At 46.7% G+C, this 24,765-nt stretch overlaps 1 protein-coding gene across 3 annotated transcripts in view; it reads right to left on the bottom strand.

The window, feature by feature from the left end:
- The window catches only part of RALB (RAS like proto-oncogene B), a 47,836-nt gene extending 29,421 nt beyond the window's left edge, over positions 1 to 18,415 (bottom strand). The window contains exons 1-3 of one of the 3 annotated variants that reach the window (XM_035702371.2): positions 18,249 to 18,362; positions 17,631 to 17,732; positions 17,481 to 17,520 (exon numbers count right to left, since the gene is read on the bottom strand). The gene's annotated coding sequence lies outside the window, so the exon portion shown is untranslated. Of the gene's footprint in view, positions 1 to 17,480; positions 17,521 to 17,630; positions 17,733 to 18,248 lie in introns of all 3 variants that reach the window. The other 2 variants (XM_025429104.3, XM_025429096.3) reach the window with 2 other exon arrangements.
- Positions 18,416 to 24,765: the final 6,350 nt, after the last annotated feature.

The raw sequence follows: 24,765 nt of genomic DNA on the forward strand, positions 1-24,765 counted from the left end.
CAAGACGTAGTCTTGCAAAGAAAGCTTCTATATCTGACTGCTGATGTATGGAAAATAGAGGAGACAGGAATATGGTGAACATCACCACACAGGCACACACCATCAGGAACATAAAAACCAGAGTGGAGGGGTACCTGGGTGGCTTAGTGGTTGAGCATCTGCCTTTAGCTCAGGTCATGAGCCTGGGGTCCTGGTATTGGGTCCTAAAGCAGGCTCACTGCATGGAGCCTGCTTCTCCCTCTGCGTATGTATGTCTCTGCCCCTCTCTGTTTCTTTCATGAATAAATAAATAAAATCTTTTTAAAAAGAAAACAGAGTGGAATAAGCCACCCAGTTTCTTCAACAAATACATTGCAAGATGAAAGAGAGATGGGGAGGGAAACCATAAGTTACGAGAACTGAGACATAAAGTGAGTGGGAAGCCATAAGTTACGAGAACTGAGACATAAAGGACATCAATTTGGATCCTTAACACGTACAAAAACTGGGAAAATCTGAAAGTTGACTGGATTTGATAATACTAAGGAATTCTTGTTTTTAAAAATTCCAAGTAATTTAACATAATCTCATTACAAATGAAATGATATATGGGATTTGCCTCAGTTATCAAGGGGGAAAGGAGTTGGGATACAGATGAAATAAGACTGACCATGAATTGATAATTTTCAAAGCTGACTGACAGGTATAAGGTAGTTCATTATACTGTTCTCTGTACTTTTTTGTTTTAGATTTTATTTATTATTTATTTATTTATTTATTTATTTATTATTTATTATTCATGAGAGACACACAGAGAGAGGTAGAGACATAGGCAGAGGGAGAAGGCTCCCCTGTAGGGAGCCTGATGTGGAACTCAATCCCAGGACCCCAAGGCAACAACCTGAGCCAAAGGCAGATGCTCAATCACTAAGCCGCTCAGGTGCTCCTGTTCTGTACTTTCATACATGTTTGAAAACTTTCACACTTAAAAATTCATAAAAAATAATGACAAATTTAGGTGCCTGGGTCCCACCCCCGTAGAAATTCTAATTCAGGAGTATGGTGCTCTGACACCTATGTTCTTAGGTTGCCCAGATGATTCCAATTCATGCCCAGCTTTGAAAACCATTCCGTTGGACTTGATACTCTTTGAGAACAGATCCTGTATCTCTTTTAACCACTGATTTACACATGACCTATTACAAAAAACATACTTAAATGTTAACTGAATTCATTAACTAAGGTTGGAGCCATTTTCTCACCCTTAATTCTCTAAGTAGAATACATATGGCACTATGGACCGACCTTCAAAAGATATTCTTTTTTATTTTTATTTTATTTATTTATTCATGAGAGACACAGAGAGAGAGGCAGAGACACAGGCAGAGGGAGAAGCAGGCTCTCTGCAGGGAGCCTAATACAGGACTCAATCCCAGGATCCCCGAGATCATGACCTGAGCCAAAGGCAGACACTCAACCGCTGAGCCACCCAGGTGCCCCTCACATGAAATTCTTATTTTCTATTAGTCAACAGTCTCACAATGAACACTCTCCTACCACCTTTGTTTTGGCAAGGGCCATGGTATGTTGCCATCTTAAGAAAACTGATTCACTTATCATAATCTGATTCAAAATTTTTGGGGAGTTTTCAAAAAAACGTTTTCACATGAGTTTTCTAGTATTGAGATGGTGATGATGAAATATAATCTAAAGTCATCTCAAGGGGATCCCTGGGTGGCGCAGCAGTTTGGCGCCTGCCTTTGGCCCAGGGTGCGATCCTGGAGACCCGGGATCGAATCCCACATCAGGCTCCCGGTGCATGGAGCCTGCTTCTCCCTCTGCCTGTGTCTCTGCCTCTCTCTCTCTCTCTCTCTCTCTGTGACTATCCTAAATAAATAAAAATTAAAAAAATATATTAAAGTCATCTCGAGAGGCATTTACTTTTCAATCAGTCCACAAGTGAATGTTTTCCTCTTCATATTTCTCTCCTAACTATAGGCCTTTTTCACACTATATATAGTCTTCTACTAAACTCCTGTTCTTCAACTTCAAGTACATTAATTTCCCTAATTTCACTCTAGAGTTTTAAAGCCTTCAGAAATAGGGGAGCCGAGGAAATGAGAAAGAAATTTTTTAAAAGATTGTCTTGGGAAAGCATAGCACAATACCAAAGATAAGACAAAATAATCAAGGCTTAAAATGACAGACTCAAATAATGAAATACATTTAAGAAAAAAAAAAAGGAAATACATTAAAAGAAACAAAAAAAGTGATTGTGATTTGAAAATGCGTTCTTGGATTTTCACAAGTTAGAAGAGAAACTCTAAAAACCAGGAAAAGTTTTTTTAAAGACTTTACCAAATTCTATCAATATCTAAGTCTTAACCTTTACTAAATCAGGGTTGGAAGATTGTTACCACATCTGTAACAACTTTTTGCAATCCTAGTTTGGATCATCTGCAAAAACAAATGGCTAAGCCCTGTTACATCATAAATTCCAACTGAAATGCTTAGTTTTAATGGACACACTCACAGGACTGAATTACCACGAAGGCTTCTCCGAAGCCTTCCAGCTCACCTCCAAAATCAAAAAGCAGAGGACTACTTAAAGTATGTTAAGTATATTGAGAATAACAGGCCCTTTTGGCAAACATACATCAGTAAAAATGAGTTTAAAAAAGATTTCACTAAATAACACACAACTTTACACAAATATGCAACTTAAGGGACTGTCTATCTAGCCTCTCTTTTCTAGAAACTGTAACTCTCCACATGTAATAACTACATGGTTATTACAGGACAGGGGAGAGGGGTGAGGGAGGTAAGACATGCCAGATTAGTATGTGGCCATGACCCTGGGACAAATCGACTGATCCCAAGGAGGGCACTTGCCCCAAAGGAGGGTATGGGTCAATACCGAGCAGCTAGGTCCATGATGGCAACAGCTGGGACAGGGAGCCCCAGGCCCAAGTAAGAGCACAGCAGCTCTCCTGTGGCCCTTTGGACAATGGACTGCCCTTCCCAAAAGAAGCACCTGCTCATTGATGGGACAGGAATGTCAAACTTCTGATTCTTTAAGAGATACCAGTAATTTGGAATTTTATGTAAAATCTCCCTCTTTAAATGTTAATAACTAAATCAATTTTTAAAAACACTGTGAGCAAACAAAGCATGTCTGCAGGCCGCTCATTTTTGCAAACTGGCAGCTATGTTTTGTTGGCAAGTGGTGAAAGCCAACCTACAGCAAGAAGCAGAGACAAAGCCAGCACAGGGGGAGGAAACACGGGAACAGTCTTGGCAGCATTCAGGGGCTGGTTGCAGCTGCTCCTGAGTCCCGGCCTCATCCTGGGCCCCTTCCTTGGCTTGCTTTTTCATTTCCCTGCTGAGTCAGTGACATGCACTGGTGTCCACCCAATAAATCCCCCTTTGTGGTGTGAGCTCATATCCCTTACGTTTCTGTCACTTCCAACCAAGGGAGTCCCAACTGACTGTACGTAATGACTTTGAAAGCACACATAATTCAAGTCCAGGGAATTGGACCCAGGAAAGGCCGGAGGGGAAATATCATGACACAAAAATACTTCATTCTGCATGAATAAGGCATGAGCTGAAGATGCTTCCAGGCAATGCAAATATTTTGCCCCCTTATATGATTAGGGGTCTGGTCCACAATGAAAGGAACCCCAACTGAAAGTAGCTTAAGGTAAATATTTATTGGCTCATGTAACCACATATCCAGGTAAAAGCTTGATGCAGAGGCTCAGCTGAAGTCTCCAGAACCCACTTTCTCTCCCCCATCCCTAGGCTCCACCTCTCCCACCTCTCCCCTGCTGCCCCTCCCAACCCTGAGCCTTTCCACAGTCATCATTCACAAACCCAATTCCTTTTCCTATACAACTTTCAACTTAAATGTCACTTCCTCAGAGAGGTCTTCCAGGACTCCTGCACGGCAGATAGCCCCTCTCTCATCTTCCATGTCGGCCCCTTGGCTTCTTTCACTTAACCGATCACAGCTTGCAATTCCCTTCTTTTTCTGCATACTTTTTGCTTATTTCTTACACTACTATTAAGGGAAGCCTGTATCCAGGTCTGCCCTTTCCCTTCTTAAACTCTTGTGGACTCAATAGTCTTAGGACTATTTCCCTGTTACGGTATAAACCATGCTTCAGCCTAAAGAACATAAAGTTTACTCAATTTTATGGTCATCATAAAATCTAGAATACTGTGCAAACTTAACACTTGGATTCATCCATTTCTTATTTCCATTACTGATGGCCAAAAGCCTAAAAAGTTTAAGCCATCATTTCCTCATTCCAAAAGCCAAGCTTGGCAAATGGATGATGTTAATTTCTATTTTTTTAAGCTTTTGTGGATTTATCACTGAAGACTTTGACTCTCTTAAGGTTCTTATTTAAGTATTTATTTGAACTTATTATGGGGTTCTCATTATTATTCAATTGGTAGTGACTTTTTGGACTGACCATCTCTCCTAGGACTTTGCATTCTGAGAAAGGGCCATAGCCCCTTGCAGGAGTGAGCACAACTTGATGGGGTCAGTGACCAGAATAACACAATACGTGGCTCAGAGCCTCTCAGCCCTTGGTACTTACTGCTGGTCACCTAGTGAAGAATGTGTATGGGTTGCCTAACAATCTCTCCATGGACACAAACTCACCAGGGCTATGACTGAACCTCTACTAAATATTTCTATTAAAATGAAGACACTCGGTCTTGACTTCTCTATTTGGTAAATTTGTATTTTCTTACTGCTTTTCATTGACTAGGGCACTTGGGCAGTGACAGTCCCAGAAAAGACACAATATGTCATCATATTCTCGGAGCTTCTCTTTTGTTGCTCAGCCTTGCCTACACATGTTCTCTTAAAGAAGGAAACTCAATTTTCCCCTCCCCTTGTGCAAATGCTATTGTCATTAGCCCCAGTGGATAGAATCTTTTTATATTGTTATACATGTATGACTCAGTTTCCATGTCTATAAAAATAAGGAAGTTGAATTAAATGATCTAAGCTCCTTTCCAGTCTTTTGCTTTTTTTTTTTTTCCCTGAAACCAAATCTGCAAAATAACTTAAATCAGTGCTCCTGAGAGTGCTGAGGGCAATTTGTTTTAGGTCTTCCTGCTCCCTAATGAGTATCTCTTTATATGTTCTCCCACCAAAACACACATCCCAACACACACACACACACACACACACACACACACACCCCTAAATTAACTAAAACAAAAACCTGAGAGCTCTGAAGTCGCTCATCATCAGCACTCTGCTTCTAGTTTGTACCCTTACGCACGTGTCATTCCTTCTAAGAGGACTGTTCTTCCTCCTGATGGAGGATTACCCGTAACTTAACACTTAGCCTAAATACTTCCTTTGCCCCTTCCTGGATGTCCCCCAGCAAGGCTGACCCTCCCATAAGTGGGCCCCGGGGCCTGCCGATAAGCCTACTGTGGCACTGAGATGTAAACTGGTCATTTCCTCTTAGATGAAGTCTATCTGTCCCACGACACTGAGGGCTGCCCATTCGTCTTTGTGTGCCCAGCATGCCTGGTACTTAGGAGATGCTCAGTACTTGGATAAAATAATTGAATTCTCCATCTGGGTTGATGGGTCCAGTCTCAAGAGGATATTTGGTAACTGGTAAACTCTGAAAAGCTAATTCATTTATATGATGACTTTCCTAGACTTCTTAAGCAACTAAACTACAAGCGGGAGGTAATTTGCGAGCTCCGATTTTTTTTTGAAGTATACACCTATTTATGAAATAAAGTCCTCTCCCACCATACCCTCACCCCCAGTGTTATCTGGGGCTTTCACTGGTCTTGGAGAGGTCGACCAATTTATATACACTTCTGTTCCTTTCAGCTGCAAAGGCAGCCTCAGAGACATCAGAACCCCTTCATCTCTCAGTAGCTGAAGGTCAAAATTTGGAACCAGCACACATGCCTCTGTTCTGAGTTACTTACCCAAATACAATCCAGTTCAGGGATGTACTACTATTATTTCCACTACAGCACCAACTAGCATATCACGCGCACTCCAACAGAGCTTGGAGAATTACAAGGTCACTTACCCAGTCTACAGCAGGGCTAGAACCCAGCAGTCTGGCTTCTGAGCCCCAAAGATAATCAGCAAAAATTTGATTATATAGGATTTGAAAATTTGGCTTCTGCAGCATGTGACTTCTACCATTATCACCCCTAGTTTTAAAGCTCTGTATATTTTAACATCTTTATATGTTATTTCTACTGCAGTAGTGAAGATTTGTGATTCACTGGTAAGAACAGTTTACATTTTCTTTTAGTAAACAAATTTGGAATAGAATGGCTTCTAGAAAATTCAAGCCATTACTGAAAAGCAGTCAGCACTCCCGCACAATTAACTGTCCCAGGGGCAACTCCTATTTTCATTTTAATGTTATCCTTTCAGACTTTGTCTCTACTTACACAAACATGTATGTGTGTTAACAAAAATGACAGATCTTTATTACATATATGAAATTTCTAATTTTTATTAATAAAATGTATATTTGGAAATTTTTAAAAATTAAAGCTCATTACAGAACTGAGGTAGGGTAGGGAAGACCTTCAAACACCATGTGAAATACTGGAATTTTTATCAACACAGAACTAAAAATCAGAAAGTTAGTGAAGGGGCTCCTGAGTCACTCAGTCAGTTGAGCGTCTGTCTTCAGCTCAGGTCATGATCCTGGGGTCCTGGGATTGAGTCCTGCATCAGGCTCCCTGCTCAGCTGGGGGGTCTGCTACTCCCTCTGCCCTTCCTTTCTATTTGTGTTCTCTCTCTCGAATAAATAAATAAAATCTTTTTAAAAATTCCGTTAAAGAGAGAAAGGCACAGGCAACTATGGGACAAGTTCTAGGAGGAACTACATAACAAAAAAGCAGTTCTTATATACCCCAAAGGACGGAAAGCAGGGATTTGAACAGATCTGTCCTCTCACATTCATGACAGTACTGTTCACAACAGCGGAAAGTGAAAGCAACCAGTGTCCACTGATGAATGAATGGAAAACCCAATGTGGTCTCTATCCATATAAGGGGATATTATTCAGTCTTAAATGGGAATGAAATTCTGACAGAAGCTGCAACATGGATGAACCTTGAGGACATGAGGCTAAGTGCAGTAAGCCAGTAGAAGCCACAAAGGGACAAAACTATATAATTCCACTTCTCTTAGGCACCAGAAAGAGTGGATTCATAGAGATGGAAAGCTGAAGAAGAGTGGTTGCCAGGGGCCAGGGGAGGAGAGGATGGGAGTTCGTGTTTAACAAGCACAGAGTTCCACAATGGGATGATGAAAAGTGTTTTGGAGATGGATGGTGGTGTGATTGCACTACACTGTGAATGCACTTAATGCCACAGAAACTATACACTTAAAAATCACTAAACTGACAGAGCGGCACCTGGCTGGCTCAGCCAGTAGAGCATGTGGTGACTCTTATCTCGGGGTCATGAGTTTAAGCCCCACACTGGGTGTAGAGCTTACTTTTTAAAAATTCCTAAAATGACAAATCTTATACTATGTCTATTTTACCACAATTTTTTTAAAGTAGTTCTATACCAGACGCCTGGGTGGCTCAGTTGATTGAGCGTCTGCCTTCAGCTCAGGTCATGATCCGGGTCCTGGGATCAAGTTCTGCATCGGGCTCCCTGCTCAGCGGGGAGTCTGCTTCTCCCTTTACCTCTCCCCCCACTCCTGCTCTCTCTCTCTTGCTCCCTATCTCTCAAATAAATATTTCATTTAAAAAATCTTTAAAGTAGTTCTATACCAACTACAGTGTGGGACAGGAGAGAAAACAGCTTGAAGTCTGGAGTCTGCCATTGGGCAGCCAATGCCCTTCGTTCTTTTAGTCAAGTTGCTTTTCTCAGCATGAGTCTCCTCTATAAAATGCACAGAGGATGTGTATCCTCAGGGTAATTATGGAGACTAAATGAGAAAACACCTATCATAACACCTGGCTCTGGGGGCAGCCCGGGGGCTCAGTGGTTTAGCGTCACCTTCAGTCCAGGTCCTGATCCTGGAGGCCAGGGATTGAGCCCCACGTCAGGCTCCCTGCATGGAGCCTGCTTCTCCCTCTGCCTGTGTCTCTGCCTCTCTCTCTCTCTCTCTCTCTCTCTCTCTCTCTTGTATCTCTCATGAATAAATAAATAAAATCTTAAAAAAAAAAACAAAAAAAAAAAACACCTGGCTCTGAGTACTCAAGCACTGACCTGGTGTTTGGACATCATTCTGATATTCTAGAAAGTTCTGAGAAAGAAAATGGTCTGGCAGCCAAACCGATCTGAAGGCAGGATGAGCTGCCAGTCCTTAAAGAAGGACAAGCATAGGCCAGAGAGATTCTTCTGCCAAGACTCAGTCCTTTGCCGAGGTGACACCAGACCCGAACACTGCACTAGGAAGAGGCCTGGCCTCTGGACCTCATTCAGTCACTCACTCACTGTATGACTAGGCAAGTCAGTCCACCCCACTTGGCCTCAATATTCACCCCGTCTATCTTTCAAGGTAACTGGGAAGGAACAAATGGGAAAATTCACACAAAAGGCTTCAGGGCCTCAGAAGCATTGTCAATGTGGAAACAAGAGTAGGAGTATTATCAACAGAGGTTCTTCAGACCCTTCTCTCTTCTCTGTCACCCAAAAGACAATGTCACTTATCTTCAGAAGCATTGCCAGTGGGCATCTCAGGACCTACCCTAAATCTTCCCCCAGCAGCTCTGGAAATTTCTCTAACAAAACTAGTCCTTCAGGGCACCTGAAAGGCTCAGTGGCTTAATGTCTGCCTTCGGCTCAGAGCATGATCCCAGGGTCCTGGGATCAAGTCCTGCATCGGGCTCCCTGCACGGAGCCTGCTTCTCCCTCTGCCTATGTCTCTGCCTCTCTCTGTGTCTCTCATGAATAAATCAATAATTTTTTTTTCTTTAAAAAAAAAAGGGGGGGGAAGAAATACTCCTTCATTGTCTTCCCTGCTGGGCTGTGTATGAAGGGTTAGGGAACCCATGACTGGGGAGCTACAGAGCCAGAACAGAGTCCACCCTCTCGAAGGGGGCAGCATACTGCTGAACATCCTCTACCCAGTCCCCACCAGAAGTGCAGGTGTCCTTCTTCCCTCATTACTAGGACTCCCTTCCCAACAGGACTGCAGCCATGCTCTGGAAGGATTCATTCCCATCCACCCCATCCCACCCAGGCCCAGGAGAACACCTGCCAACAATTCAAGACCCTCTACCTCTTCCAAGATTATTCTTCTACCTTTCAGCTTCCCATGAGACTCAGGTGTGCCCTGAGTCTATTTTAAATAGACTCCATCTTCCTCTCTAGCCATGTGCCTCAGGGCCAGAAAGAAAGAAGTATCCTGGGATCCCTGGGTGGCGCAGCGGTTTAGCGCCTGCCTTTGGCCCAGGGCGCGATCCTGGAGACCCAGGATCGAATCCCACATCGGGCTCTTGGTGCATGGAGCCTGCTTCTCCCTCTGCCTATGTCTCTGCCTCTCTCTCTCTCTCTCTGTGACTATCATAAATAAATAAAAATTAAAAAAAAAAAGAAAGAAGTATCCTTTCTCCCCCAACCATCACTTCCAGTAGAGGACCTACTTCAGAAAAATAATTTCCTTTCTCTCACAAAAAGCCTGGATCTTGGGCAGCCCAGGTGGCTCAGCAGTTTAGCGCCTGCCTTCAGCCCAGGGCATGATCCTGGAGTCCCGGGATCGAGTCCCACGTTGGGCTCCCTGCATGGAGTCTGCTTCTCCTTCTGCCTGCGTCTCTGTCTCTGTCTCTGTCTCTCTCTTTGTGCCTATCATGAATAAATAAATAAAATCTTTAAAAAAAAAAAAAAAAGCCTGGATCTTCAAGGTGTGGGCAATTTGCTTTCCTGCACCTTGCTGGCCTCACGTCATCTCTGGACCTCACCACTTCCCTCACATATTGGTGGTATTTGCTTCCAGTTCATAGGTTTCCTTTCCACTTCATCTCCTGTCATCCTCCTCAGGACTCCTATGTTCATATGGACAACCTGTCACAGAGCACAGCCTCTCCTGAGTCCTTGACCTCTTCTCTGAAAATTATTTCCCCCATTCTACATAACACAGTTGTGCTGCTGCCCCACACTTTATCACCATCAGAAACAGCTGTCTCCTCCAGGTCTCCAGCCTCCGTCTCCCTCCTTCTAGCTCCTCCTTCCTTCTAGCTTGCTTATTCTCACCAACAGTATCACTACCACAGTTCTCTGCCTGCAGGTCACTTCCAGAACCTTCTCTCTGCATGAACTCCCTCCTTCTGCAGCTCACATCTCACAGTATGAAAGCCCTCTGGCTGACAACAGTCCCCGCCTTACGCCTTTCATTCCCTTCCAGCCCCAGCATCTGGCAAGCCAACTTGCTGGAGAGGTAAAGAGAATCTTGCAGCTGTGAAGCCTCACATTAAATGCATTTATGATCCCAAACCAGGAATGGGCATTCACTCTACACTGCCTAGATATTTTCTGTGATCTCCCCTACACCATCCCAATGCTCCCTCTCGACAAATGATCTTGCCTCTTTTTTCCTAAACACAAGCCATCAGGGACAAACTCCCTCAGGGCTTCTCCACCAAATCCACAAATCTCCCAGCATCCATGCCCACCTCTTCCTGTCTCTCTCTACAAGGACAGCACCCTCCTGCTCTTAGCAAAGACCAAGCACTCCACACAGGCTCTGGACTCCATGTACCCCTACCCCCATGCCCAGAAACATCATTTCTGCCATTATCCCCTTTTTCCTGCATCATTAATCCGTCTTTACCTCCATTGAGGATCATCCCCAACAGCAGACACTCTACTTAATCTTCATTGTAAACACACACACCCCTTTGATCACCATATGTCCCTCTAGCTAGTGACATGATTTCCCTGTAGCCCTGGTTATCTATACCAATGCTTCTCAAACTTTAATTACTGAGGAATCTTGTCAAAATGTGTATTCTGATCCAGTAGGTCTAGGGTGGAGCCCAAGAGTCAGCACTGCCAACCAACTCCCAGATGACTATTCTGGCCCAACCAACTCCCAGATGACTATTCTGGCCCAAGGACCCCATTCTTCATAACAAGTTTCCCCCCCACCCACCCACCCTTTCCTTACTGCTTCATTTACAAAGTCCTTTCTAGTGTGGCTCCTTCCCCCAGCACAACTTCCTGAAACTGGGCTGGTCAGGATCACCAAGAAACTCCAATAACAACTGTCCTCTTCATCCTCTCCCGTGCCCTTCCCCTTTTACAGAGGAGCATGTAACACCTGGGAGAGTACGCTGCCTGGAAAGGGGAAGGCCCATGGTAGGTCAGTTCAAACAGCCCTCTTGGCATCTCCCTCCAGGTACTGTCCCTCCAGGTACTGTCCCTCCTGCCTCTAGAGCACCACACTCTCCCACGGGGCTTGCTGCTTCTCTGGCAGTGCTCCGGCAGCATTGTTGGCTGGGTCTTCCTCCTCTACCTGGCTTCTAAATGTCATCAGTCCTCCTCAGAGCTGGGTCTTACATCCTTCGCGCGCTTGGATGAGTGACCTCATCCATTCCAGGGCTCTACAAGCAGCTTCCAAACCTTTAGAACGCAGCCCAGACCGTTCTCCTGACCTCCAGACCCCTCTCCCTCCACCTTCCTGTACCTGTGTGGGTGTCCTGTGAGAATCTCAAACCCAACATTCCCAAAGAGAATTCTTGATTCTTCCTTCTCCACTTCAAATCTGCTCCTCCTCCACTATTCCCCACCTAGGAGTTACTCAAGTAACTAGTTGTATCCAAGTTTTAACTAAAGCCAAATACCTGGGAGTTATCTTTGCTTCCCCTTGCCTCTCCCCCAACTCAGTTCATGACCAATTCTACTGGTTTCAGATCCAACTGCTTCTTCCATCTCTTCCTAGGCCTGGACACCAACCACTGAGCAGCCACGACTTCCTAAATGACTCATCGTGGCTCCTCTTCAATCTATTCCCCATATAGTCTCTACTGCAAATTTTCCAAAAATACAAATAAAAGTGAGTGTAAAGCCCTTCAATGGCGTACGTGAATAAAATCCAAACCCGCTATCCACCATGGCCTACAAGACCCTACACAAACTTTTCCTTCTCCAGCCAGCTTTGCCTTCTTTCAGTTCCATGAATATGCCATGTGCTTTCCTACCTGGTCTCCTTTCTACATGTTCTACTCTCTTCTTGCATTGCTTTTAGGAAGCCCTGAAGCAAGAGAAAGCAAGTACAGTCAAGTAACTGAAGGAGCCCTTGAGGCTACCTGGAGCAGAAAGAAAGACAGAGTCTGCTTGATGAGATTATGTTAGAAAGGAAAGGGCCAGATCATCTAAAACCCTGTACACCCACCAGTTTAGGGATTTTAGACTATTGAGGGCACTGGAAATCCACTGCAGTGCTTCGAGCAAATGGGTGACATAATTAGACCTGCACGTTGAGAAGCTCACTCTCGTGAGACTGTGGAAAAATAGAAGGGCCTGGAGCAGATGTGAGAGAGATGCCAGAGACAATGGTGGCCTAAGAGGATGACAGCAGATCTGAAGAAAATGGCTAGATGTTGGAACTATTTAGGGGGATGCGACACTGAAATACATACTTGCTTCTTCAGATGGCCAAAATCTAGTTCTCGTATATATTTGGTCTGCATCCAGTCTCTCTCACAGATCCCCAGACCCTCGGAATTTCCTGACCGCTAAAGCCAATGGGAGCATCTTTTGTTCTAACATATGGTCTCTTTTTATAGAAACTGGTCCTCAGTTCCTATAAAAGCTTCAGAGTCACAAAGGTGAAATGCGTGTCTTATTATTCATAATAAAGCTTTTCCACCACAAGTGGGCTTGTGCTAATGAGGTGACCTTTAGGCCACCTGAGAATGGGTGCTGGTTGCCAGAGGAATCAAGCTGGAACAGGGGGTTAGAACCTTCTATCCCACCCCCTGACCTCAGAGGTTGACTCAATCACCAATGGCAATGATTTCATCAATCACGTCTATGTAAGGAATCCTCCATAAAAACCCAAAAGGAGGTTCGGAGAGATTCCAGGATGGGGAATCAGAATAATTCCATGTACCAAATGGTGGGCCCCCAGCTCCATGAGGACAGAAGCTCCTTTGTTCAAGACCTCACCCTGTGTATCTCTTCATGTGGTTGTTGGTTCAAATCCTTTAATATCCCTTGTAATAAAGCAGTCACCTACTGAGGAAATGGGCTTCCTTAGTTCTGTGAGGCACTCTAGCACATCAACCAAACCCAAGCAAGGGGTAATGAAAACCTCTGATTTACAGTGAGTCAGTCAGAAGCTCGGGTAACAATTTGGACTTGCAATGGACATCCGAAGTGGGGTGTGGTCTTGTGGGACCGGGACCATAATGTGTGGAATCTGACGCTGTCTCCAGGTAGATAGTGCCAGAACTAAGTTGAGATGTAGACACCCAGGGGGGCACCTAGGTGGCTCAGTGATTGAACATCTGCCTTGGGTTCAGAGTGTGATCCCAGGGTCCTGGGATCAAGTTCCACATCAGGCTTCCCGCAGAGAGCCTGCTTCTCCCTCTGCCTACATCTCTGCCTCTCTCTGTCTCTCTCATGAATAAATAAATAAAATCTTTAAAGAAAAAAAAAAGAAAGAAAGAAATGTAGACACCCAGCTGGTGCCAGAGAATTGCATGGTGGTGCAGGAGAAACCACACACACACGCTCCTCCACCTTGGAAAGGGGTACAGAACCCCCTTAGGCATGAAAAAATGGAAGAACTTAATGGATAAGCACCTATCATTTTTAGATTTTAAAAAAGCTTAACTTGCAAGTATGCGTAAAGGTACCCCCCTGAAAAAATCCACTAAGAATAGGATCAGCTAATCCACACTATGACTGTCCTCCAATCCTTTCCTGTTTTTACAGCCAGAGTGGGGGGGGGGGAGGGGAAGGGAAGGAGAGGGGCGATCGGAGAGGTGGGATGAAAGAAAAGGAAGATACTAACTCATAAATTAGGGCAGCAATTGGGAAAAGAGCCAAAAACAGGGCGAAAGGAGACACGAGCTGTGCTGAGTGTCCAGTCCGCCCAGTGATGACTCCAGCAACCTTCAACTTGGCTGGGATGAACAAAAGCTATTTTTACCAGCCTTCACTTTCTGAAGTTACAATTTAACATGATTTATGAACGCTCCCGTTATCAATACGCTTCGTTCAAAGGATATCTGTTATACAGAAATACTACAATCACAGATGTTTCACAGATAAGAAGGGAACATAGAGGTCGTTTAATCAGGCTGCAGGCTCAGGACGCCCCTTCTCTCCAGCTGCAGATGCTTCAGGAAGATTTCACCTAGAAGCTAAAAGAATAAAGCCCTTCTATCCAGGTGGATAATTAAAAGTATTAGGTTTTCAAAAGAGAAATGCAATAGTGCTGGCCAAATAAATACTGTACAAAGATCTAAAATAATTGGGGTGGAGGGGCAAGGTTTAGGTTCTCTAAGATTTTTTTTAAGCTACTTTGCCAATGAGTTTTACACAAACAAGGGGTGCTTGGGTGGCCCAGTGGGTTAAGCATCTGCCTTCAGCTCAGGTCATGATCCCACGGTCCTTGGATTGAGCCCTGTGTCTGGCTCTCTGCTCAGTGGTGAGTCTGCTTCTCCCTCTCCCTCTGTGGACTTCTCTCTCTCTCTACCAAGTAAATAAATAAAATATTTTTAAAAATACACAGATGATTAATGACTAATTTTAAGCTGTTCATCAAGGAGTTCATTTTGGCAGTAATTTTTTCTACCAATTTGTTTTAGGGTTAAAAAAAAACCCTCAGCTATTCCATTTGGTTTAGGGATCAGTAAGATTTAAATTTCTAATTTCCAAAGCTACTGCATATTTGGCTAATTAATTCTTTCTAGCATCTGACAATGAAGAACCAGAAGAAGGAACATAAAGTTAAAAGTCTAATATTAAAAGTTTCTAAATTGGTAAAACTCCAGCTGTATTTTATTCTTCTGGAGTACATACTTTAATAAGCATAGGAAACAAAGATTTTTCTCAATAATGTCCAGTCTAAACCTTCAAATGTAGTAGCCTCTGACAACATCAAAGGTCCTCAAGCTCCCCCTGTGCAGTCCCCTCTAACACTGTACCACCTTTGGTCTATGTGCCAATAGAAGGGATGGTGTGTCCTTTCCAACATTAGATACAAAGATAGCACACTGTCCATCTCTCTCTCCCTCTCTCAGATCACTTGCTCTGGAGAGAAACTTAGTTGTCATGTTGTGAAGGGTCCTAGGGAGAGAGGCCCAAGCAGTGGAGCACTGAAGCTTCCAGCCACAGCCATGTGAGTGAACCATCTCAGAAGCAGATTCTCCAACCCCAGTCAAGCCTTCAGCTGACAACAACCTCAGAAGAGATCCTGAGCCAGAAGCACCTGCCAAGCAGCTCCCAGATCCCTGAACTTCAGAAACTGTAGGAGATAATAAATGTCTGTTCCTTTGAGCTGTTACGTTTAGGGTAACATAGTATACGGCAGAAAATTCATTCAGGACAAACTATAGAGGTGGCCAGCTACACAGGACCAAATTATTATACTTCCTTCAACTCATGCCCTATGCTAAAATTATGTATGTAGGTAGTTTGACATGTTTCATTTGGATCAGACCTCACTTGAAGTTTTCTATGTCAAGTCCCAATCTCATGGGCTTAGAGTACACTGTATCTAAGTTGCCCACAAAACCCTGGCAAAAGCAACAATGGCAATACATTAGCAGTTATCAATTAATAGCACCATTTCCTGCATTTATATTCCAATTTTTTCAGAAAGCACAAACTCTCCAAAGATTCATGGACACTCACAATGACACACAGAGAACACTCACAGAAATTATGAGCAGTTCCTTTTTTTTTTTTTTTTAGAGTAACATAACCTTGCAATACCTTCCCCCTTTGACTTCCCACGGCCACAGTCTTTTCATCTTCTCACTCTCACCCATCCAAAAGCTTACACGCCCTCTCACCTCCTGGCCCTTCTCCTTTTTGAAACCTTTAAGGATATGTACACATATACGCCCATGTTTATATTCCTAAGTAACCAAAAAACTGAGAAGCTAAAGGAGCCAGTTCATGGTCAAATCGCCAAGGCCAGATATGTATCTGGTATTGCTTAGATCAGCGGGTCTGTGGCAAGAGGATAGCTGATGCTCAATAAATGTTGATTTCCCTCCTGTTCCTTACCCACCTCCCCCATGATTAGGAAAGAGCTCCATTTTCTCTGGGACTCGGGTCTCTCTGATTCAGACTTAACAACACACGTTCATTTAAAAAAATAATCTCAAGACTCTTGCATATATATCTTACAGCAGGGGTTGTTTGTTTAGAAGTAACTGGAGTCAAGGCAAAGTGGGACTCTTGCCTGTCATCTTGAGACAAACTATGCTGGGGACATTAGAAGAGTTCACCAAGATCTCTCCCAACACTGTCGTTATACTGTCTCCAAATTTAGCTTTCAGAAAAGGTCTCCACCGATGTTTCTACCTTCCATAAATTCCAAGAGTGGAGAGGAATCTGGTAACTAAATGCAAAGAGGCATTGTGGGATTGGGCGATGTGGCACAATGCATTACCTCAACTCTCTGGTTTACAAATTTCCAGAGTCTTGAGCCATCTCCAGCCAAGGCAAGAACCTTCCAGAATTAAGGCAAGAATTCAGGACTTTTTCTTCTACTTGCACCTGCCACCGACACCTGCCTAGATTCCATTCAACGTTCTAATTCTTGTCTTCCCACCTACGTGTCTTGGTCCCATATTCACAAAGTCCTGGGAAAGTTTCTAGCACTGGAGAGATCTTGTGGAGATCTCAGCTCCCCCACCGTTTCCAGTGGGAAATACCATGAATTGAAAAGGAAGGAAAGACTTGCATTCGGTCAGAAGAAAGCAGACTAGGGGACAGGACTAAAACCACACACAAAGAATGTGTATCCCTGGCCTTATTCCTACCCCCACCCCCGTCCCACCCTCGCTACCACAAAGAAAACTTCAAACATTCCGAATTTCATGTAATCCTAACAGGGAGGGAAAACTTACCACCCTTTTACTGCTGTGGACTCTCCAGCACAGCCAGGTGAAAAGTCATGCTCAAGACCCCTCCATTAGTAGTGTTGCAAAACCAGTATCGAACCTAAGCCTCACACTCTGATATCCTTTTCTTCCCAATATTCAACGCCACCACCATAGTCACTCCATTTCTGAGAACTTCCATGTTCTACTTCCATTGCCCCGTGTTTAAGAAACATGGCACCTGGGTGGCGCAGTGGTTGGGCGTCTGCCTTTGGTTCAGGTGGTGATCCTGGGGTCCTGGGGTCCTGGGGTCGAGCCCCGCATCACGCTCCCTACGGGGAGCCTGCTTCTCCCTCTGCCTGTGTCTCGGTGTCTCACGAATGATACTCAGCTGAGTCTCTTCCAGGGGCAACTCAAAGCAGTCTGCCAGCCACAAGAACTTCTCCCCGGAAGACTCACCTGATAACAATATCAAAGCTCCAACGTTTCCAATACTCATCTGTAAGTTGGCACAGAGAGGACATTGCTCAAACAAGCAGTCTGGGCACAGCTATCTCTGCCACTGGCAGTTCTGAACCAACCGCGACCCCCATAACCTGACATACCCACCAGAGGGCAAGAACAGCGGAAGCCCAGTCCGGCCGAACAGCTCAAGTCCGCGGTGCCTCCTCGTAGAAGCCACACTCAGGGCCAGCCCCTACCAGAAGGGAGCTGAAGGGGGGGGGGGGGGGGACGAAGGGGGGCGCAGGGAAACAACTTGAGGCTTACTTGCAAGGCAGGACCAAGAACAAACAGACCGAACAACTTTTGGAACACGGCCCCGGGTCAGTCCAAGCTCTTAAGGCACTAATAAGTTTTGCAACACAATTCTAGCTCTTACCCTGCCCAGAGCAGCAACGAAAGCACTAAGGAAGTGGACCATCCTCGGGCCGGAGGCCCGAAAGGGCAGGAAGTGGAAGCCGAGGCCATTTGTGGGAAAAGGGAAGGAGCGGCGAAAAGGGAGAGGCTGGGGCGCCGCCGGGTTTCCCCAGCCCGGGCCGGGAGGCCGGGAGGCCGGGAGGCTTTCTCCATCGGACCTGCCGGGCAGAACCGGGCCGAGAGCCCCGCGTCGCCCTGCGCCGTCCCCGCAGCCTGCGCGCAGACCGCGGTGCAGGAGGCCCCCGAGCGCGGGGCGGCCACCCCACTTCCCGGCCCGCGCCCCACCCCGCCCGCAGCGGGCCCCCCTACCTGGGACCGTCCCGCGCCGCCCCGGCCGTCCGCACCGGTCCCGCCGCTCCTACACCTGCCCCGCCCTCCCGCTCGCCTCCCCGCGGGGCCGGACCCCAGCAGTCCCCCGCCGATGTGTCATGGAGCAGCCCCGGCTCGCGGCCCCACCCCCGAGCGCGCCCCCGCCGTCGCCTAGGCAACCCCGCCTCCCGGGAGCGCGCGCTTTCCTTCCGCTCCCGCCCTCCGCGGGCCACGCCCCCCGGGGCCCACCAGCCAATCCCAAGCGGGGCCGGGAGGCTGGGGGCGGAGACTCGGCCGGGGCGCAGCCGCCTCCCCCGCCCTCCCGCTGCTGCGGCCGAGGGGCGAGCGGGGCCGGGGGCTCGGGGGTGCGCGGGTGGAGGGCGCTCCGCCGCGGGCTTGGGTCAGAGCCAGGCCAAGCCAGGGGAAGCAAAAGGGAGCGGCAGGCTGATAGCGAGAAGCCAAAATGACGGCGCGGCGCGGGAGGGTCTCAGGGCCCGGCGCCTGCGGCAGCGGACCTCCGCCTGGCCCGGCGACATCCCGTGAGCTGGCGCGGGCTTACGCGACCAGTGCCTGGCAGTAACGCGGTCCAGATCACCTACAAGGGGAGAACCCTAACCCCAGTTCCTTGGGGCAGGAAGTGCAGGAGGCGGGCTCGCGGACTGGTTTGTCTCCCACAGCCTGCCCCGGTCATTGACCTCCAAATCCAGGGAGGTCGTTGTAATTCTCTATCCAAACAGGGCTTCGCCTCGGGTTGACTTTCCTAACCATCCGGCCCTCCCTAGCGCTGACCCCCGTCCACCACCACCACCACCTGCACCACCGGCTCCCCTCCACCCCCAGCCCCTCACCCCCGCAGGGTTTGTGGTCCCTCTGGCCCTTACACAAAACTCACGGCAGGTCACACTGTATCTCAAATGTTTAAATGTCCGCCTCTGTAATCTCTGGGGATGGAAACACTCTTGTTCGAGTTGATACCCGCAGCGGCTAGCTAATTCTTTCCTTGTTAATAATTACACGTTAGGATACATGTGTATTATATGAGAGGTTTTGTGCCTTGATTAGATTGTTATGTAAAAGCAGCCAACAGATCCAGGCCGGCCACCAAGGGCTGTATCAAAAGGCACAGAAGAGGGGCACCTGGGTGGCTCAGGTCCTGACACCCCAGTCCTGGGATGGAGTACCGCATCAGGCCCCTCATGGGGAGCCTGCTTCTCCCTCTGCCTATGTCTCTGCCTCTCTCTCTGTGTCTGTCATGAATAAATTTTAAAAATTTTTTAAAGAGGTTAAAAAAAAAAAAGCACAAAAGCTATACCTTAGTCTTCAATAGAAGGCTTAATCAAAACAAACAAACAAAAAATCAAAAAAAAAAACACAAACCATGTGACTGGAAGAGTATCCTAGTGTTAGACTATCTTCAATTCTCTGTTTTATCTTTCTCATTCACATTAAAGACTTATTGCATGCTAAGTATATGACGGAAATGCTGCTTGGCAGTATAACGGAGAAAGGGAAGAGGTGTCTCAAAAAAGTTCTCGAGGGTTTACAACCTAGAAGGGGAATCAGACCCAAACCTCTTCTTATGGAGTAATGATTAAGTGCACCGGTTTGGAATCAGGAAGCATAGGTTCGAAGGAGGACTTGACCATATAACTAGCAATTACTTTATGAAATCTCTTAAGCTCTGTAGGCCTCAGTTTCCCCAGCTGCCCAATAGGAGCAGTACTTCTACTAGGAGCTTGGGAGTGCCAGGTGATTGTCACCAGAGTCCACGATGGACCCAAGGCCCATTATATCTGGGAGTGTGTGACACCATGAATACTGGTGCAGCCAATACTGTGTGTAGCCTGGTGGAGAAGAGCTGCTGTGGTGATGCCATTTTATCCAATGGAAGTTTAGACAGGAGAGCTGCCTGCAGCATCCTGCCCAAGTGAAATGAGTAGTTCAGGGAACGAGATCAGGGTCATGGACAGACCAGGATTTTCCCACCCTGAAACCCCCAGCACCCACACTAGGCACAGGAGATGTTCTCACCTTTCCTCAGGTGTGTAACTTCCATTCCTTTGTGTTAGTAACAGGATGTGATAAAGGATGCACTGCCTTTCGACCCCCAACCACCTATCTACCCACCTCAGCCTTCAGCACTCAGATCTGCTGGACTTTACCAGTAGGATCATCTGTCCAGTTCCTGGACATGCCGGGCCTAGCTGAGTGTTGTAGGTTCAGAGGGTAATGGCAGGATGCTTTTGGAGAGGCTGTCCCCCAGCCCAAGAACATGTCCCACCAGAGAAAGATCACTGGCAGACCTTGGCTGTGGCTGCCTCCAGGATTGCTCATGTCAAGCCTCAGGATACTCTTGTCTGCTAAGCTGCTCTAGGGAACTCTGACTCCCAGCAGAGCCAGGGGCCTGAGAAACAGGAATACAAGTTCCCCAGAAGGTCCTGCAAGGTCCCTCTAACCCTTTATGGCTGCGGAAAGAACATTCTAGACACTCCCTCCTTCAAAAGTATTTACTGAGCATGGTGTGAATCTTTAGTGCTGCTAAACAATATTTCCACTTCTGGGCACTGGGTAGGATTGAACTTTCTAGCTCCCTGTGTTGGGTGGGGCTACGTGACTGGCTCTAACTAATGACCTGTGAGCGGAAGTGTCACATAAATCATTTGGGGGCCAGAGAACTCATTTGCCAATGTGAGACCCTCCGAAGCTCTTGTCTCTATGGGATGGCCGCTGGGAATGTTTAGGTGGTGGCTGCCCCATCAGCTGGACCCCTACAGTGCGCATGCACAGCACTCCTCCTGCCAACCTGCGGTGGACACTTAGCATGAATGAGAAACAAACCTTTGTGATTTGAGGGCACTAAGATTTGGAAGTCATTTGTTACTGCCTCGTTGCTAGCTTGCTCTGACTGACACAAGGCCCTCAGGTGTGCTAAGCGGGGACACAGTGGTGGTGGACAGCTCAGAGAAGAGGTAATAACCCAGTGGACAAGCAAGTCAATAGTTACAAATTGTGTCATTACAAATTGCTTGAGGCTGGGTAGCAGAAAAAAGGCCTCTTTAGGAGTAACATTAAGTTTATGCCCTAAAGGGTGAAAAGGAATCAATCTTGGAAAATGTTGGTGGAGAGGGGAATATCTCAGGCAGAGGGGCAAGCATGCACAAACTTCTAAGGCAGAAAGAGGAGAAGAGGACCCCTCTTAAGAAAAGACGGGTCACTCAAGTGGAGGGGGCCGTAAGCAGGGGGCAGTGAGGCCACAGAGAGGGAGGTGAGAGCCAGATTAGGTAGGGGCTTCTTTCTTTTTTTTTTAATTTTATTTATGATAGTCACAGAGAGAGAGAAACAGAGACACAGGCAGAGGGAGAAGCAGGCTCCATGCACCGGGAGCCTGACGTGGGATTCGATCCCGGGCCTCCAGGATCGCACCCTGGGCCAAAGGCAGGCGCTAAACCGCTGCGCCACCCAGGGATCCCTAGGTGGGGGCTTCTATGTAATGATAAGTAGATTGGAATTTACTCCAAGTGTGATACAGAGCTACTGAGGAGGTTTAAGCCAGGAAGGTGACATGTTTGATTCAGACTTTTTTTTTTAAGACATTATTTATTTATTCATGAAAGACACAGAGAGAGAGGCAGAGACATAGACGGAGGGAGAAACAGGCTCCCTGCAGGGAGCCCAATGCGGGGACTCGATCCCAGGACCCTGGGATCATGACCTAAGCTGAATGCAGATGCTCAACCACTGAACCACCCAGGTGCCCCTGATTCGGGCTTTAAAAAGACCACTCTGGCTGTTATGTGGGAAATGAGCTGTGAGGGGCAGGATGTGGGAATGGAGGTTAGGAGGCTGTTTCAGGAGTCCAGACAAAGTGGGGCCCCAGGAGCAGAGGCTAGAAGCGTAATCTGCCCTCAGACAACAGATGTGGAGAGACTGTAGGAGGAGGGGAGCAAGAGAGCTGATGACTAAACCAGAGGTTTCTCCTGCCAGATCCCAGAGGAAACAGGGGCAAGCTGGAAGTTGGGGCCCCCTGACGTGCTTTGACCCCAGGAAGATAGTGCCCAAAAGGCAGGCAGGAACAGGGGAGGGAGTGGAGCAAATAGCTGACCAATTTCCTAGGACATCAGCAGCATCAGAGACTTATTCCCATGAGCCCACAGTGTCACCTAAACAGATGGTATTACTAGACAGAGTCTCACAAGCTCCAACACCCCCATGGGCATTTGATGCTTGGTGTCTACCTGGATTTGAAAGGACAAGTGCCACCAATCTATAGATGAAAAAACAGAAACCATTCCTGCCGACTGAATGTTATGGAAAGAATCTGCTGTCAATAGCAAAACTAGGGGCACCTGGATGGCTCACTCAGTCGGTTAAGTGTCCAACTCTTGATCTCAGCTCAGGTCTTGATCACAGGGTTGTGGCATCGAGCCCTGTGTTGGGAATCCACTCTCAGCAGGGAGTCTGCTTAAGATATTCTCTCCCTCTCCCTCTGCCCCTCCCCCCACTTGTCTGCCATCTCTCTCTCTCTCTCTCTCTCTCTCTCTCTTAAATAAATAAATCTTTTTTAAAAAACAGCAAAACTAGGTGGAATTCATCTTCAGGACTTGGGTCATCTTTCTATTCTGTTTCTCCACCCTCCATTCCCACATGTTCTCTCCTCACTTCCTGCCATCTCACCCTATTCCTAGGAGCAGGTCTCACAGCCTCATTCACATGCAGGACTAGATAACTAATGAGGGCTCAGTAGGTACCCACTCCTTCCTAGACGTTTGGATCATCCAGGTGATCAAAGCCTAAAGTCCAGGCCAGGGGAAGTCATCAGGGGAGGACTGGAGATCTTCCATTCACAACTGCTAGAATGGAATGATTTGCCCCCTCCTCAGGAAAAGGCTCAGACTCCTGAGTCCTTTACCCAAGGCACCAGATAAGGGTAACATATGATTAGAATCCTCTCCAAAGCCTGGGTACCATCCCCAAGCCTTCCTGTCCTTGCAGTTGTTTGCTGACAGCTACCAAGAAAAGCCCCTAGCGTTTGCTTATTCCCAAAACATATTCAAACTCTTGACTTTGTTGCTCAATCTAGGTATTGCCACTATAAAAGACTTACTAGGGGGTTTAAAAACCACTTTTTGCTATGTGTCTTATTGAGAGCCTCTCTTTCCTCATTACCATCCTTCTCTGTGGTCTCTGCAGCCCCAGCCAGCCAGCAGGCGCTAACCAGATGTTCCTGGGAATAGCTCTGCTACTAAGGCAGAGACTGAAGTAATTAGCTAGAGGATGAGCTTTCATCTTCCAAAAGAAAGTCATCTACTTGGGAAACATATTAGAAAAAAAATGGCTCATTTCTATGCTAAATTATTGAATTAGCTAGATTTATCTTTCTGCCATCATAGCTTATAAAAAGTAATCTGCCAAAATGAAGTCAAATCTGTCTTGTCATTAAATACTAAGTGTTCATCATTATCACTAATCCCCACTATATGCCCTCTCATGTTCTCCCCCACTTCCATCTTTGTGGACACACACGCTCCCTGCTTCTGAAAATCTGCACGGTGATCAACCACCACAGATCTGGTACTATTGACCTCCAAGTAACCAGATAAAAGCCCCTTCAGGGAGAGGGGTACACACAAAGCCCCCTTGCACAATCTGCTCAGGTGACAGTCCCAGTCTTGGTACTTAGGACCATAAATTGCAGGAAGCAATTTACTCTCCAGGTAGTTGGGCAGATCCAGACACAGCAGCTCAATGGGAAGGGCCAGCTGGCCAGAGGTCAGAATTCTGCTCTCTGCCCCTCTAGTTCCATTCCTGCCTGCTCTCACCTCCCACAGGGAAGAGGAGAGGCCCAGAGTTCAGAAGGGACATGTTTGGGGCAGGTGAGGCTGTGGGGAGCCTCTCAACCAAGACCAAGGTCCACCCTCCCCCAAGCAATTCAGGCTGGCACCACACCAGGTCCTGTGCCTAGCACTTTATAACGTCATCATGTCATCTTTTATTGCCACATAGTCTAAGAGGGAGCTATGATTTCCTATTTAGAGAGAGGTCAGTGAGGTTGATAGGCAGCGGAGGCCTCAAACCAGCTGTGCCTGACTACAAAACCATACTCTGTAACACAGTCTCTACCACCTTCCCACTGACAATTGCAAGCTGTGTGACCTTGGACTAGATACCTCCCCTCTCTGACCTGTTTTCTCGGTACAGTAACAGTCAGTCTTGAGTCTACACTGAGCACCTGCAATGGGCAGGAGCTGTTCCAGGCAGCAACTGTCTGGGACTTCTAGGGTTTATGCTCTAACACCTCCTGAATGGGTACCTGGATAAGGTAGAGACCACACCTTGGCAGAACCAGCTTAGCTCCTGACTGTTGGGGTCCCATGGGACTCCTGACCCTCAGTGTTCTTACCCCCTTTTCCTCACAGCCTGAGGCCATCTCCAGGAACTTCCCTGGAGGAATAGCTGGTATATAAAGGGAAAGGTTAAAAATTACCTGACACTTAAACATAGGAGATCAGGACCTATG

Source organism: Canis lupus, chromosome 19 (assembly GCF_003254725.2).
Source record: "Canis lupus dingo isolate Sandy chromosome 19, ASM325472v2, whole genome shotgun sequence".
Taxonomy (NCBI): Eukaryota; Metazoa; Chordata; class Mammalia; order Carnivora; family Canidae; genus Canis; species Canis lupus.